Below are 14,710 nucleotides of genomic sequence, written 5' to 3'. Positions count from 1 at the left end.
AGGTTGAGGGTAAGGCCGACACGTGAGCAAACACGAGAGAAGCGGCACACATACTTGCAATGGGATGGGGGTTGGGGCACACACTCCCCAGGAAGGGTAACAGGAGAGACACACTCATTATACCTTACATCAATGTGTTTCCCAACCCGATCCTTAGGGACCCCGAGACGGTCCACATTTTCGCTCCCTCCCAGCGCCCTGATAGACAGTCCACATTTCTGCTCCCTCCCAGCGCCCCACCAGGACCTCAGACAGTCCGAATTTTTGCTCCCTTATAGCTCCCGGGGAATGGAGCAAAAATGTGGACAGTCTGGGAGTCTCCAGTGAACGGGTTGGGAAACATTGCCATACAGGACCTGCAGAAACAACGACTCAGACGGCCTGGTTTGCGAGGCTTTGGTCAGCATGATCTTTGTTTCGTGTGATGTAACTCATCACCCCCAATAACCCCTCGAGTGGCCTTGTGGATCCTTCTCCAATCTGGATGGTGGATCTATGACATGCCCTTGTTACACAAAGCCACCTGAGCCCTTTCACAAATATAAAACCAGACTGAAGCACCCTGTCAGTATGCGGCTCCTAAAGCTCTTTGCTGTGAGATCAGCCGACTCTTTGCTTAAGAGCCATTTCAAATGCTCACATTTTAAAACAAGTTCCAGAGACATTAGCCTCATGTAACTTGCTGAATTAAGCAATAAACTGGCACCATATCTGAATTATTTATCACCACTCATCCCATTATTTACATGCATTGCTTCAAAGCATTCTGTGCAATTTAACCCATCTATGTAGCGTTTAATTTCCCATAGGGATGTAGGTTTAGTGCCCCTCTGAAAAGCACACAGAAATCCCTGACGGGAGGCGATACAGAGTGAGATCAGGGCCTGATCTGCATTAGCATAGGAAAATATTAAAATCAGCACTGCAGCTGGTCTTCTCTTCCAGTTCACTTCCAAATTATTCCAAACTCATGCTCATTTATATTCAATTAAAAAACACAATAAAATGCAAAAGCTTGCAATTCATCCCATTACTGCACATTTTGTGGGTGTTATTTACTCTTTTATAAGTTTACTGCAGAACGTGCAAATTATTTTACCTTTAAAGTTTTGGAAGATTGTTCATAACTTTCCTATTTATTTGCTTGCTTTTTTATTTGTATTTAGTTTGTTTGTGGGACAAATATGGTGGATGTATTATGGTGCTCTTGCTGGACAAGAACCCCCCCCAGGCTGTTTTGGTATGTCCCGATATAATCCTTCCTTTACTTCATCCATTGTTACTTTTCAGAGTCATGGGGTGTATGGAGCCTATGGGCACAAGGCAGGGACTAAACCAACCTGGGGCAACAGCTCTGCACAGGGTGGGTGCATGCATGCATATGTACACACGCACACACATGAACACATATACATACAATGGTACCTCAGAACTCAAACTTAATCTGTTCAGAACTCGGGTTCGAATCCTAAAAAGTTCGAGTTCTGATTGAATTTTCCCCATAAGAAATAATGGAAAACCAGTGAATTGGTTCCTGGCCCCAAAAAATTACACCTAAATATGTTTTTTTTTTAGCATTTAAACACAAAATGAACAGGACAAAACAAGAAGAGCATATACAGTACTGTACTAAACACATCTAAGCACATTTATCAAAACAGTAATTTGTAAAGTAGGAAAATAAATGTATCCAAACAATGTGTAAAGTTAAAAACAATGTGCACCAACACTGTACACCGTGCGTAACATTTTTTTCTTAATGGCTTCCAAAACGATAAAGAATGTACCCCAACACTACCCCAAGCCACGCCCCAACACTGCGCCAACACTAGACCATGCCATGCGGTCCATTGTTTATTTTTATTATTACTCTGTATTTGTTAATTTGTTCGTAAATCGCAAACTTTTAGGTTGTAACATTTATACAACTATTGCGTAACTTTTTGGTGAGCAATGGCTACCAAAATGATATAAAGTACAGTGTATTACCTGATATTTTCAATAAAAAGCACTATCACCAACAAACAATGCTATCACAGTGAATGCGAGGCTGAGACTGAAGCATTACCCTTTGTTTCCACTGAGAGACATGCCGTGTGACTCATTTCTCGTTATCTTAGGTCGGCGTTCACAGTTCGACATCTGAGATTCAGATCGAGTTCTATGTAATTTTTTTTTCAAACTGGTTGGTTTGACTTTTAAGAAATTTGAGTTATAATGAGCTCGAGTACTGAGGTACCACTGTATATACACACACACAATGTGGCAACTCCAGTTCACCGGATAGAACATGTAAACTCCATACACATGGAGCTGGGGTGGAGACTTGAACCCTAGTCCCAGAGAGGTAAGGCAATGGTGCTACTCCTATGCCACCATGCCACCCCTCCCCCCCTCTAGGTAGCCTTATTTTGCCTAAAAAAATAAAATAAAAAAAAGTGACAGGGCACATGAAGCGCTGGAAAAAATTAAGAGACCACTAGATATATAAATAAAAAAATTTATCCTGGTTTAATCGTGGTTCTGTTGAGGCTATGCTGAGCAACAGGTTGCTTCCGGGATCAAAATTTCTAAGATAGCAGTACACAAGAACAAAGTGAAGCAGGAGACACTGGGAACGACCAGAAACCATCTAGGTAGAGGGCAGAAGAAACTTTCTAATGGCAGAGATGACCGTCGACTTTTCCGGTAGTGCCTCATCAGAGGCATCAGAGAATGACCTCAAGTGACCTTCAAAAAGAAGGGGCAATCTTAAGTGGTGTGGAGAGCACTGCTAGGACAGGTCATAACAGGCTCCTAGAAGCAGAACTGAAGACCCATACAGCAAGGAAGAAGCTTCATCAATGAGAAGCAGGGAAGAACTAGGCTGCAAAAATAATGGATATTATACACAGACGGACACCCATAAGTTGAGAAATGTGTGAAACAAAACATTGTGCTGTGGTCTGTCTACAAATGCAAGTTCCTACTACACTAGGGAACAGGAGTACCAGCAGAAATCCCACAGGAAGAACATGCAAAGTACATGTATACAAAGCAGAGGCGGGATTGATCTGGCCTGTGAGGTGACAACATTACCCAATGTTTCAGAGTGCCGCCCTTATTATTACAATTGTTGTTATTGTTTTTAGTATTATGAGTATTGTTATTAGTATTATTAGTATTGTTTTTAGTATTATTAGTATTGTTAGTATTTTTCACAATCTGCTATTTGTTCTTGGGATAGAACCACACGACAAAGAGGCAGAGCTGTGATCTGTGAGTTTTTAGTGAGAGGAAATCTTGGCATGTACAGTGGACAGTGTAATGCAGAGGTTGCCTTACCCAGTTTTTTTCCGCCATCGACTAAATATTTTTAACAATGATGGAAATATCTGAAGGCTCTGCCATTTTGACAGATTAGAACACTGAGGGCAATCTACTGCAACTTTACGTAATTCACACCCCTGTCCAGTTGGTATTGGGTGTTTCTCAATAAGCAAACTTGACTCTACTTGTGTTCTCATATACTCATGTTATGACATCTTCCATTACTGAAGACCAGTTCCAATACTGAAGAACAGAAGTACAGAAGATGGTAAAAATCCCCGAATGTCGTTCTTGCCCCGCCCCAAATATCAAGGATACACCGGCTGCATCCTCACCAAATGAGACCAACCCCATGATTCATTGCGCCCCAAATTCATTCTTAGGAGGCAAGTTCGCAGGACAGGTCTTGCCAAGACCACAAATACGATTTTTGTGTTTTTAGTATTGAGAAACACCAACTCCGGGATCTGAGTCAAACCTAGATCCGTGTTAAACTATTAATGTAGGCCTATTAAACTATTCAAGTAATAAAGGACTTTAGACTATCTGAGCCTTTACCAGTTCTAGAACGTTAAGGCTCATCTCATGGTTTCGCATAATTTTTATAAAATGGCTGTTTATTTCTGACCATCTGTATTGACACTAGCAAAGCCCCTCGCAGGACCTGGACATATACTTTGTTTTTGTATTTCGTTTGCTTTTACTTAGATTTCAGTTTTTATTTTTTTGAGTTAGTTTTAGGAAGGTTTTAGCTGCTGACTTTTAATGCTGGCACATTCACGACTCAGATCCACAGTTGACTCAGATCATTTAGTGACAGTAGTATTACTGGAGTAAAAATTGAGCAAAAGTAAATTTTGTACCGCATTTACGTTTAATGCATTAATGACTGACTACCTTATTACTTGCATCTCCATATTTCTGCATCACAAAATTTGATCGATGATCGCTGGTGCCAGCATTGAAACCTGCCAGTGCTTATTGGCGGAATAACATTTCAGTTTTTTTATTCTTTGGAAAACGAAAGAATGATCTGCAGACTAGATTTAGCAACGAGTTATACACATGTTCTGGGTCGTATCAATAGAACATAAATAAATACTGTGTCTCATTTTGATATTTGATATCTGCTTTGATATTTGCTATCAATCTCCCTATAAAGTAGCAAATAACTAACTATAGATTAATATCCTTCATTATTTTCTGGTGGTGATGTGGGGTGACGTGTGAAGTTTAACTTAGAAACATTTTGCGTGGCTCATGCTTATTTAGCATAAAGGTCACAGTTCCTGGTGTGGAAAAGCGAAACACAAAAGTGGCCAGTAGCTACAAACATTCCTGATCGAGATGGCCCAGTACCTGTGAACCAGGAACCCGGTTCCTGTACTTCATTGGGAAAGAACCTTTAATATACTGATGACGTTCATCAGCCAGCTAATGTTAAGGGGTAAGCTACGAAAGCTACGAGCTATGTTCCACAGTCACTGCAGAAAGAAAAATCATTCATCTGCTTCATGTGGTGTCAACATGAAAAGTAACTGAATGGTTGATCTATAAGCTTGTTCTGCATAATAATTAAATGAAAATTAATGAATGAAAAATAAATGCCATTAAATATGTTGTTATATAAAAACTGAAAATTAAAATTACGGGTAATAATTGATTATGATGGAATGGCAGACAATGAGAAAATCTGGTGTAAGGAGTGCAGATAAGAATATGAAGGTGCCGTTTCGATTGGATGAGAACATTAGCCAAAGGTCACACCGGCTCCTTCTCTGGGTCAGGGGACTGGTGTCAGGAGTCCGGACTGGGTCACCCGATGCATTGTTACCTGGAAAGAGGGCAGGTGAAATGACTTTTGTTCATAATAGCTGTCACCTGGAACCTGGCCCCCCTTTCCAGGATGGATCCAACCCCCCCCCCCCCCCGAGTTATTTTGACGTTCGTGCTGATGTTCTGTCTGCTCCTGCCAGTCATCATCACCCAGCACCTGCGCCCCCAGCTGTTCATGGCAGGGAATTACAGGGGCCGCCAAAGGAAAACAAAGCAGATCTGCCCCCCCTCCCACACTAACACATGAGATTTTAATGGTTCTTTCCCTCCCCTTTACGAATTATTCAAGTAAGCCGGAAAACGGTGAGATTTGGTCAATTTACGATACATTTCTGTGGACCCCCTGAAACTGGGGATCACAGTGAAAACCCCAATTATATCTATTCTCAGTGGGTGGGAGGCAGGTAAGGGTTAATGAGAGAAGCATGCTGGGACATCAGCTGGTGCTGAAAGACATCAGGCTTTCAGGGCCAACTCTGTCCTTCCATGCTGCCCCACCACCTTTGGAAGGGGGGAGTGTAATTGAAACGCAGAATTCAGGTGGGGGCTAGCCGCAGCTGATTAAGGTGATGTGTTTGAAAGGGGGGGGGGGGGGTTATCTCAGCCGCTTCTCCTTGGTTTCCACGGCAGCATTTTACCGGGGATCAAACGTGGCAGGTGATGGGAAAAAAATCCTTGAGATCTCGTCACAGTGACAGTGTGGAGCTGTAAAGCATCCCGTCGTTAAAATTCTGACACCTCGTCTCGACGGTCTCCGGACCAGTCTGGTCTGTGCTAATGTCCATGCCTCCCAGACAATAAGAGATTGTCAGAAACGGAAAACCTGTTGCCTTCTGGTAACAGACCCGCACCCTAGTGTGCCGCGATAAAAAGGACCCTGGGGGGTAACCATCCGCAAAATTTTCATTAACTCTGGCCATTGCTGTTTTTTAGGCCATTTCCCAACCCCCCCTTTCATTCCCGCTTCCGGATGCTTCCATTTCCCTTCCCACATGACGGATGGACCACTATCTGTCAGCCAGAAGACATGAAATACTGCTTGCATGTAGCCTCTGCCAGCTCCTGTGTAATAATGTGCATTTTTTTCTGCTTCTTGGAGCGTTGGCTGGTTATCGAGGAAGTCGGATCTGGGGCCTGGATGAAAGCTTCTTTTAACCGACAGATAAAACGGAAAACCAAACAAACAAACAAACAAACAGATGACACATTCTCTTGATGTTGACCGAACCGGACTGTCTGCATTGGTCCCCGGAGCACAGTTGTGGGAAATCGATGTTTTTGTGTGTCTGGGTAAGCTGACCATTCCATGGAAAACGATCCAGTAAGCAAAGGACGGTGGTAAATCGATGTTTTTGTGTGTCGGGATAAGCCAACCGTTCCACGGAAAACGATCCAGTAAGCAATGGATGGTGGTAAATCGATGGCGTCCAGAATAGAAGCTGTTCGGGGGAATCTTTGAAATGATTTGCAGCGGTATATAGAGGTCTGTGCTTTGGCGAAAATCATAGGATGTCAAAAGTTAGCGTGAAAATTTGTGAAATGAGAATAGCATGGCCCATCTGGACATAGAAATGAAATCCTTGTTATCGGAAGCTGGAAATAATGGATCTGAATCTTTTACATGGGCTCTCAACTGTCAGTAACAAATGAGAAGCGTGTTAGGGTGTGAATGACACAGTCAGGGGTGCTGTAGATACTCCGTTAGGCTGGAGTAACAACATAGTATTAACAGATTAATTTATTCGCTCACTCATTCATAACTGCTAATCCTGGGCATGGTTGTGGAGAGCCTGGAGTCTCTCACAGGAAGCCCAGAGCACAGGGGTGGGGACACCTCAGGCAGGAGGAATCCATCACAGGGGATACCCCGGGCAGGATACCAGTCCGTCACAGGGGATACCCCGGGCAGGATACCAGTCCGTCGCAGGGGATACCCCGGGCAGGATACCAGTCCATTGCAGGGGATACCCCGGGCAGGATACCAGTCCATTGCAGGGGACTCCTTGGGCAGGACGCCAATCCATCGCTTGGAACACCCAGGGCAGGATGCCAGTCCATCACAGGGGATACCCTGGGCAGGATGCCATTCCATCGCATAGAATACCCAGAGCAGGACTCTGGTCTATTACAGGGGACACCGCGATCAGGATGTCCATTGAAGTGGACACACTGACATACACAAAGGGTGTATGGATACAGTCATTGCTGGTCAATCGTATTGGTGACATAGGCGGCCACCTAGACTGCCAGCATCTGAGGGGGTGTCTACTTGCCAGGCAATTTCAGTTGAGAGAGAGGAGGGGCTCTGGTGGTGATGCTCACCTAGGGTGCCACATGAGCTATAGGACGGGTACGAGTCTATCACACATTACTGTGCACAAGCCCCCTAAACCCTCCTTCCTGAAGTTATCGAGAGTATAACGCAAGTTTGCCGTATGCGTGCTGGGGGAGAGCGCCCATCGTGGGGTTAGCTTCCAATGCTAATGAACGGGTGCTAAAAAAACCCCCCCTCCTCCATTACTCTGGGTTGTCACAGCGTCGGTGAGTCACTTCACTCGTGAATATTGCTGCTGCGCTTGCGTGTGCAATCACGCCGGCCTTGGAACAACCAAACCCGCCGGCGCAGGTGTGAGATGCCGGCTCCATTCGAGCAGCACTCTTTTACTATTCCTGTAGCAAAGGCGACAGCCTCAGCTCTGGCAGGAGAGGAGTAGGTCAGAGTAATGAAGGTTAACCGCCTGCGGCTCATCTGAAGGGGCCATCAGAGCCCCGTATACATTCAGGGAGCCCCAGTCACCCGTCAGCTGCACAATGCAGCCGGGAGTTTCAGAGCTTCTCTTCTCAGACATGCAAAGATTCGTCAGCCACTCGAGTTCCGTCGTTCCTCGCAATCCGGCATCGGAGAAGACATCGTGGTCATTTCCGTGTTCTTCCCCTCCTCGTCAGACACTTTACATCTGAAGCGCCTGAATACCTTGATGAGCGACATACTTTTAATTCCTGAAAGGTTTTTTTTTTTTTTAATGATCATGTGCCTTTCTCCATGCTTTTGACGGGAGACGAGGTGTGTTGCCTAATTAAACAGAGATTGCCTCGTCAGTATATCCACAGTCCCGTCGCTTGCTAAAATACATCTCAGGTGTTTCTGCCTTTTGTCTAAGATCAATGACATCTTCCTGAAAGAGTACTGAGACATTCTTTATTAACATTCCTTCCTACGGTCCTGTCCTTGTTTAAAATACAGCAGCTTTTTTTTCGCTTATTAAACATTTTTCTTGCCGTTATTCTTCATCTCACAGGACCAAGAGAAACTCAAAGTCCTTTTCAGTGTCAACAGCATTATTCTTTGTCAGGTGTTCATTTTTAAATTATTCCCCCCTGCTCTGGTGTGTGGGGCTGTGGGGTATGGGGGGGGGACGTATTTTTTAGCAGAACTGCTTGCTCAAACAGCCGTGGGCAGACGGTGGCGAGGCCCCTTGTTGCTACGGGTGCCGTGATCTGCTGTGTATGTAATAATGCGGCCCTTATCGCTCGTAAAGGTCTACGTGGGGCGACTCCCATTCCGATTTGCAGAATTGTATTACTGCTTTTTCTTTTTGGTTGTCCCCAGGAAGGGTGCGATCGACCCCTGACCCCCGGGATTCATGCACCTGACAGTGTGATGGATGGAGCCTGGGGCCCCTGGGGAAGAATCCGGGGCTAAATGAGAGTCTGAAATGGCTACTCCCCTCTATTTCTACACTCACTGTTCATAGCCTGCTGCTTTTAAACAGATTCGGGTTGGGGAGGAATTTGGGCAGGAGGGCAGGGGCATAGCCGTGTTGTCTGTGTCTATGCGCTGCAGAAGCAGCTGTGTGTCATGTGTGTGTCTGTCTGCTCTGCAGAAGCAGCTGTGTGTCATGTGTGTGTCTGTCTGCTCTGCAGAAACAGCTGGTTACACTCTTTCATAAATTTGTTATACTAGTAAAGTATATGTTTATGCGTAACAATTATTTTTTGTTATATTGCAAAGAAATATAGTCATAACTATTCTGTAAAATTAAAGATATAAAATAAAACAAATAAAAACTTGTAGTTGAATTCTAATAAAAGGCTTAAATATGCCTTTTCTGCCAACTAAGGAGCCCCATTTTATTTGGCTGTTTGCTCCTTCTGCTGCGGTCCGTGGATTTGCGAACATATTAACTTCATGTTGGCTGCTCCCAGGACAGAGTAAGAAAGTCGATACGGCGTCGCTGCATGAATGGACTCTTCTCCTTGTCTGGAAGCCAAATCTGAAGGCGCTCATTAGCGGAGTCGCCACGGCATTAATCATGCTTAACGCAGGAGTGGGTGCCCCCATGAGCACGCCCCCCTCCCCCCCACCCACCCAGAGCGTGTACACCAGCTCCTGGTTATTTGAGTAAGCAGGTGAGTGTGTAGGCCGGCCTCATACAGACAGATGGGGCGTGTGTGCTTATGCGCCAAGCACCGTGCCCACGCTGTGGTGCTTTAGGCTGTGGGGATACAGCTTGTCAGTTTAGAAGGCTGGCACCAATAGGAAAATGCTGTTCATAAAATGACCATCATTGCTCTACAATTCTAATTAATGAGCTGGAATTGATCTAAGGGTTAGGCAGCAAAATGGCCTTAGGAAGCTGGTTCTGTTTGGTTTCAGTTTTCTGTCTGTAATTGACTGAACATGCTCTATTGCTGCTTCGAGGAGAAGGGGAAAAATGGCCCGATCCTGGAGAATTCCCTGGCTATCCCCAGCTTACGCTCTGACTTAAATCTGCCCTAATTGCTCCAGTGAAAAACAGGGACAGAACATTAAGAAATAGGCCAGCCTATTCTGTTTTTTCTCTCTTTTAGTGTTTTATTCATTTGTTTGTTTGTCTTGATGAGTGAAGAATGACAAGGGGCGGGGCAGGGGCCCAGCTTGCCGGAAGAGCCCAGAACCACAATGAAAGCATCCTGAGTCTGTGTTTTTGAATAACACTTTAGATTAAAAGTGTCATCGGGGGGGGGGGGGGGGGGGGCGATGGTGGCACCTGCGAGCAGAGTGATGACATATAGAAATCAGCCCACTATCGCTTTCGTGACACAGTGGAATGAAAGTACCCTGTATGTCAGCATCGTTAGGGACACCTGTGTTGCATGAGAAATGTAAATCACAGCTTTGCTTGTGTTCCCAGAATCGTGGCATGACATATCTTCAGTCCCCCCTACAAGGGGCGCCAGTCCCCCCTTCCTGTCACACAGAGAGCCTTCCTCGTGTTACTGCATCCTCGCTAAATATGGCCATGCACACAGAATCACGCCATGCTCCAGAATCAGGCTCCATGCGCGTCATCCCTGCAGGGGGCGCCGGTTCCCCAGCTTCCTGTCAGACACTGTGTCTTCCTCTTGTTACCGCGTCGTGCTCTCTAAACTCAGCCACACGCACTCACCTGCCAGTGGATCAGCTCACTGAATTTAACCCCAAAGTCACATGCTGTGAGGAGGCGAGTGAGCCTGCAGTGATCCTCCTGACGTTTCTCCTCAGGGTTGCGTTTCGGCCAAGAATCCAGAAGGTGCCAGCTGAGGTCCGGCCTGATGAAGTCATCACATTTAATCAGAATTTCTCCACCAAGACCAAGTTCAGCTGTAAAAAAGCAGCTTTGGATCAACGTGACAATGTAACGGAAGTTTGTTTTTTTAAGGCGCTGTTGAAGGATGGGACGAGGTAACCGGATGAGACAGGTGGCCATGTTTCACGGCGAGGCGTAAACATTGTGGAGCTGCCCTGATTATTTCTGTCCAAAAGGTCAGTGCTGAAATAAAACCCAAACATTAGCACGTGGTTTCCTGTTTTCATGGGGACTAATTATTCCTTCACCCCCCCTCAGAGTGTTATATGCCTCGGCCGTACTGCGCCATCCTAACCTGAGTTATTGGGTCATTTTGCCGTAATGGTCGTTGTCCCGCAGATGGATTCTGGTGCAGTTCGCTCTGGATTTTACTTGGTGTAATATAAAATGGAGATATGCATCACAAACACAGAGCGAGGGTCGTGGGGTGGTGTTCGCACGCACCAACTGCAATTGTTGTTGCCGAGGAAACTAACAAATCGGTGGTCGACGGCATCGAGCAAACGAGCTAACGAATGCACTGCCACCAGTGCTGTGATGCATTCCTCTAGCCGGGAGCATTAGCACCTGGAATTCGATGTGAAATAAAACTGGAATGAGCCCCCGGTGTGTGTGTGTGTGTGTGGGGGGGGGGGTGTCTGGGCGTCTGGCGCCTCACGTTGGCAGTGTAACGTGCCTGACAGACATATGCTCATGATGATCAGGTGTTCCTTAGATACGACTGGAGAAGGTAAAATAAACAATCACCCACATTGAGATAAAATTGGAGCCAGAGACCAGCTTCAACACGCCTTCGGGAGAAATGGAAAGTGAAGTAACTGGCATTTTTGTCAGTGTGGATCATTAAAAGCTGAAGTGCTTCCCTCCACAGGTCGATGCTCGAATGCAGGATTTCCCGGACAAACGTGGATGTCTTATTAGACCCGGCAGGCCACACTGCACCTTTCCAGGCAGGAAGACAGGAGGAGACAGGAGGCACGGTGCAGGGGGACCATGTGACAGGAAGAAGGAATTGTTAGTGGGACGTGAAATGCATTTGGGGAGAGATCGACTGCTTCTTCTGTGTCTCTGGGCTACCCCAGGACTCTGGCCTCCTGCCAGTATCTGGATCCACCATCAGCCATCAGAACAATCTGAATCTGAGTCAGTTCAGCAGAGTCCAGGCAATAAGCCGGTACAGGTATCGGGTACAGCGGCAGCTGATCGGTGCTTTAAACATCATCTGTCCGTTGAGCCATGTCAAGAGTCAGACCGAAAAATCGCCACTTGACAGGGATGGACAATCAGCTGAAAGTGCTGCTGCTGAGTGGCTTTATGGGGGGAGTGTGGGGGCGGGGCCACTTTCTCCAGGGGGAGACTCAAGCTCCCACTCCAGGGTTAATCGATTAATTTGACAGCGGAGTGGGTGTGCATCCAGCTACAGAAGTCTCTACCTCCATTGTCTTGTTTGTACCTCATCTCCAGTCTCTACCTCCATTGTCCTGTTTGTACCTCATCTCCTGTCTCTGCCTCCTTCATCCTGTCTGTACCTCACCTCCTGTCTCTGCCTCCTTCATCCTGTCTGTACCTCACCTCCTGTCTCTGCCTCCTTCCTGCTGTCTCTACCTCACCTCCTGTCTCTGCCTCCTTCCTCCTGTCTCTACCTCACCTCCTGTCTCTGCCTCCTTTGTCTTGTTTGTACCTCATCTCCTGTCTCTGCCTCCTTCCTGCTGTCTCTACCTCACCTCCTGTCTCTGCCTCCTTCCTCCTGTCTCTACCTCACCTCCCGTCTCTACCTCTTTCCTTCTGTCTCTGCCTTTCCTTCTGATAACCCTATTTAGGGTTCAAGTTAAACCCAGAAAAATTGTACATTATAGGAATGTAAGACATGTGAGGTTAATCATAATTTAAGATTGTGTTTGAAGGGTAATCACATTTGCTATAATGTTCTGCAAACCTGGCTGCAGGTTTTCTTTAGCCCAATTATGTTGGGAAGGGCACTATATACAAAAGAAACTGAATTAAGAACAAGATAAAATGAAGGGAGGCAAGGCATTCAGTACCTCCTGGGAAAAGTGTGTTTCTGGTAGGTAAAGACGCCTTATCTCTGCTGTCTGTCAGACAGGAAGCACACAGAGGTGACCTTGGACCCGATCCCAGACCCTCGTTCCGCTGGATTGAAATGTCCTGCTCCTTCTCTTGGTGTAGGGGGGTGTTGGGGTGGGGGACAGCCCACAAGATTGATACCTGGAGCAGCTCCCCAAACTGCCTCCTTTTATTCGAGTGGGAGGAGTTTAATTTTCATCCCATCGTCATGGCAATATTGGTGACCTTGCACATTGAGGTGTGTGTGGTAGCTGCTCACACGCTAAGCCGGCTCCAATTTCATAGAAAGACGAGTGTGCTGTCCTCCCGTGTTCAGTCAATAGTGTCCGCCACACGTTATGCACCCACCTGCTCGTTAATAGCTGAGCGTTTAGGGGGTGTTTTTGAGCCATACCTCTGATAATCACAGGGGCATCACAAAGATGGAGCCCTTGACAGTAATGTCTTAATGGCGCTGCAAGTGGGACTTGGGCCCACACAAACAGCACCATTTTAGAATGATCAAGGCACAGTTCACAGGCAATAATTATTTCTCTTCTCAGCTCTGGGGACTGTGCTTGAATGACTCACTCTGCCAAAATGGATACCAGACATTCACTTTACTCTGATCATTATTTACCTATTTTGCTGATAAATATGGTCTCTTTCTCTCTCACACACACTCTCTTTCTTTCTATTTCTTTTTCTCCTGTCTTTATCTGTTTCACAAACACACATATACACAATTCACTGGGGAATAAAAGTATGGAAATCATGCTTTGGCTCAATGTCATTTTTACAGAATGCAGAGGAATAAATAGTTTCCCACAGATCAAATAACTTTTTACTGAAGTGTCACTCAGAATCCACCAATGAGATAAAACGCCAACTAGCTCATTCTCAATTCGCCGATCTGCCAGTCATCTCAATGTCTGTCTGCGAAACACCGCATCTGCTGATCTGCCAATCAGCTCATAGCAAACCTCCGAATCAGCTCATTGCACAGCCCCCAATCTGCCAATGGCTGAGTGGAATGCCGGGTGGCGCGCAAAAGGGTGGTACGATTGGGTAGAGATAGAGTCAGTGACTTGAGCAATAAGGAGAGTGTCCGAGGGGTGACTCTTAAGAATTTCCCTCTGGGATCAATAAAGTTAATCTAATCCAATCCAATTTAATTAATGGATCTAGACTGTAGTTTGAGAAGTATGGACTGCCTCTCTAACGACTGGGTGCGGATATGGTAAAGTGTGTTGTGGCTTCAGTGAAATGGATGTTTGGGTAAAATGGGTGATGGCTTGAGTGAAATGGGATGTGACGAGTCTGTGGCTTTGGACAAAAGCATCTGCTAAATAGATAAATGTAGAGTAAATGTGACGTCATGGGTGTCCCTACGACCTTGACCAGGATGAGGTAAGATGAATTGGAGAGAAACCCACCTGCCGGTTCGTGTGAATTTAAACAAAAATGAAGTTATGACAATAAATCATTATTTCGCCATTCCATTATAAAGTTTTCTTAGTATAAATCCCCGCCCCCAATACCGAGAATCACCATTTTAATTCGGGCTGCTTTGCGTGTCGGCGCTGTTGACGTCGTCTGAATGCTGTGCTTGTTTGTGCGTCTTTTTCATTACACGATACTAAAACCCGCGGCGCGATGTAAATGCGACGCGGGTTTCCCTCGCCTCTCTCCGTTATCCATTAGCATGATGCGCCGCCGGTGCGGCCAGCCCGCCGCGTCATTATCCCATTAACCCGAGCCGCCATGCGAAACGGCGCCACCCAGCAGCCGCGGGGAGCCGAGGGCATCACCGGCGACTGATACTGACACCGCCTGCACTTAATTAGGGCTTTAAAAAATGATGCATGTCGCAAATCAAATAAAATATTTTT

General features: G+C 46.0%; 1 long non-coding RNA gene across 1 annotated transcript in view; it reads left to right on the top strand.

Moving 5' to 3' along the window:
* The window catches only part of LOC111834983 (uncharacterized), a 31,450-nt gene extending 19,658 nt beyond the window's left edge, over positions 1-11,792 (top strand). The window contains exons 2-3 of the long non-coding RNA XR_002836117.2: positions 10,827-10,930; positions 11,626-11,792. This is a non-coding gene — a long non-coding RNA (uncharacterized lncRNA). The remainder of the gene's footprint in view (positions 1-10,826; positions 10,931-11,625) is intronic.
* Positions 11,793-14,710: the final 2,918 nt, after the last annotated feature.

This window comes from Paramormyrops kingsleyae, chromosome 10 (assembly GCF_048594095.1).
Source record: "Paramormyrops kingsleyae isolate MSU_618 chromosome 10, PKINGS_0.4, whole genome shotgun sequence".
Lineage (NCBI taxonomy): Eukaryota > Metazoa > Chordata > Actinopteri > Osteoglossiformes > Mormyridae > Paramormyrops > Paramormyrops kingsleyae.
This window is presented reverse-complemented; position numbering and strand designations above follow the sequence as displayed.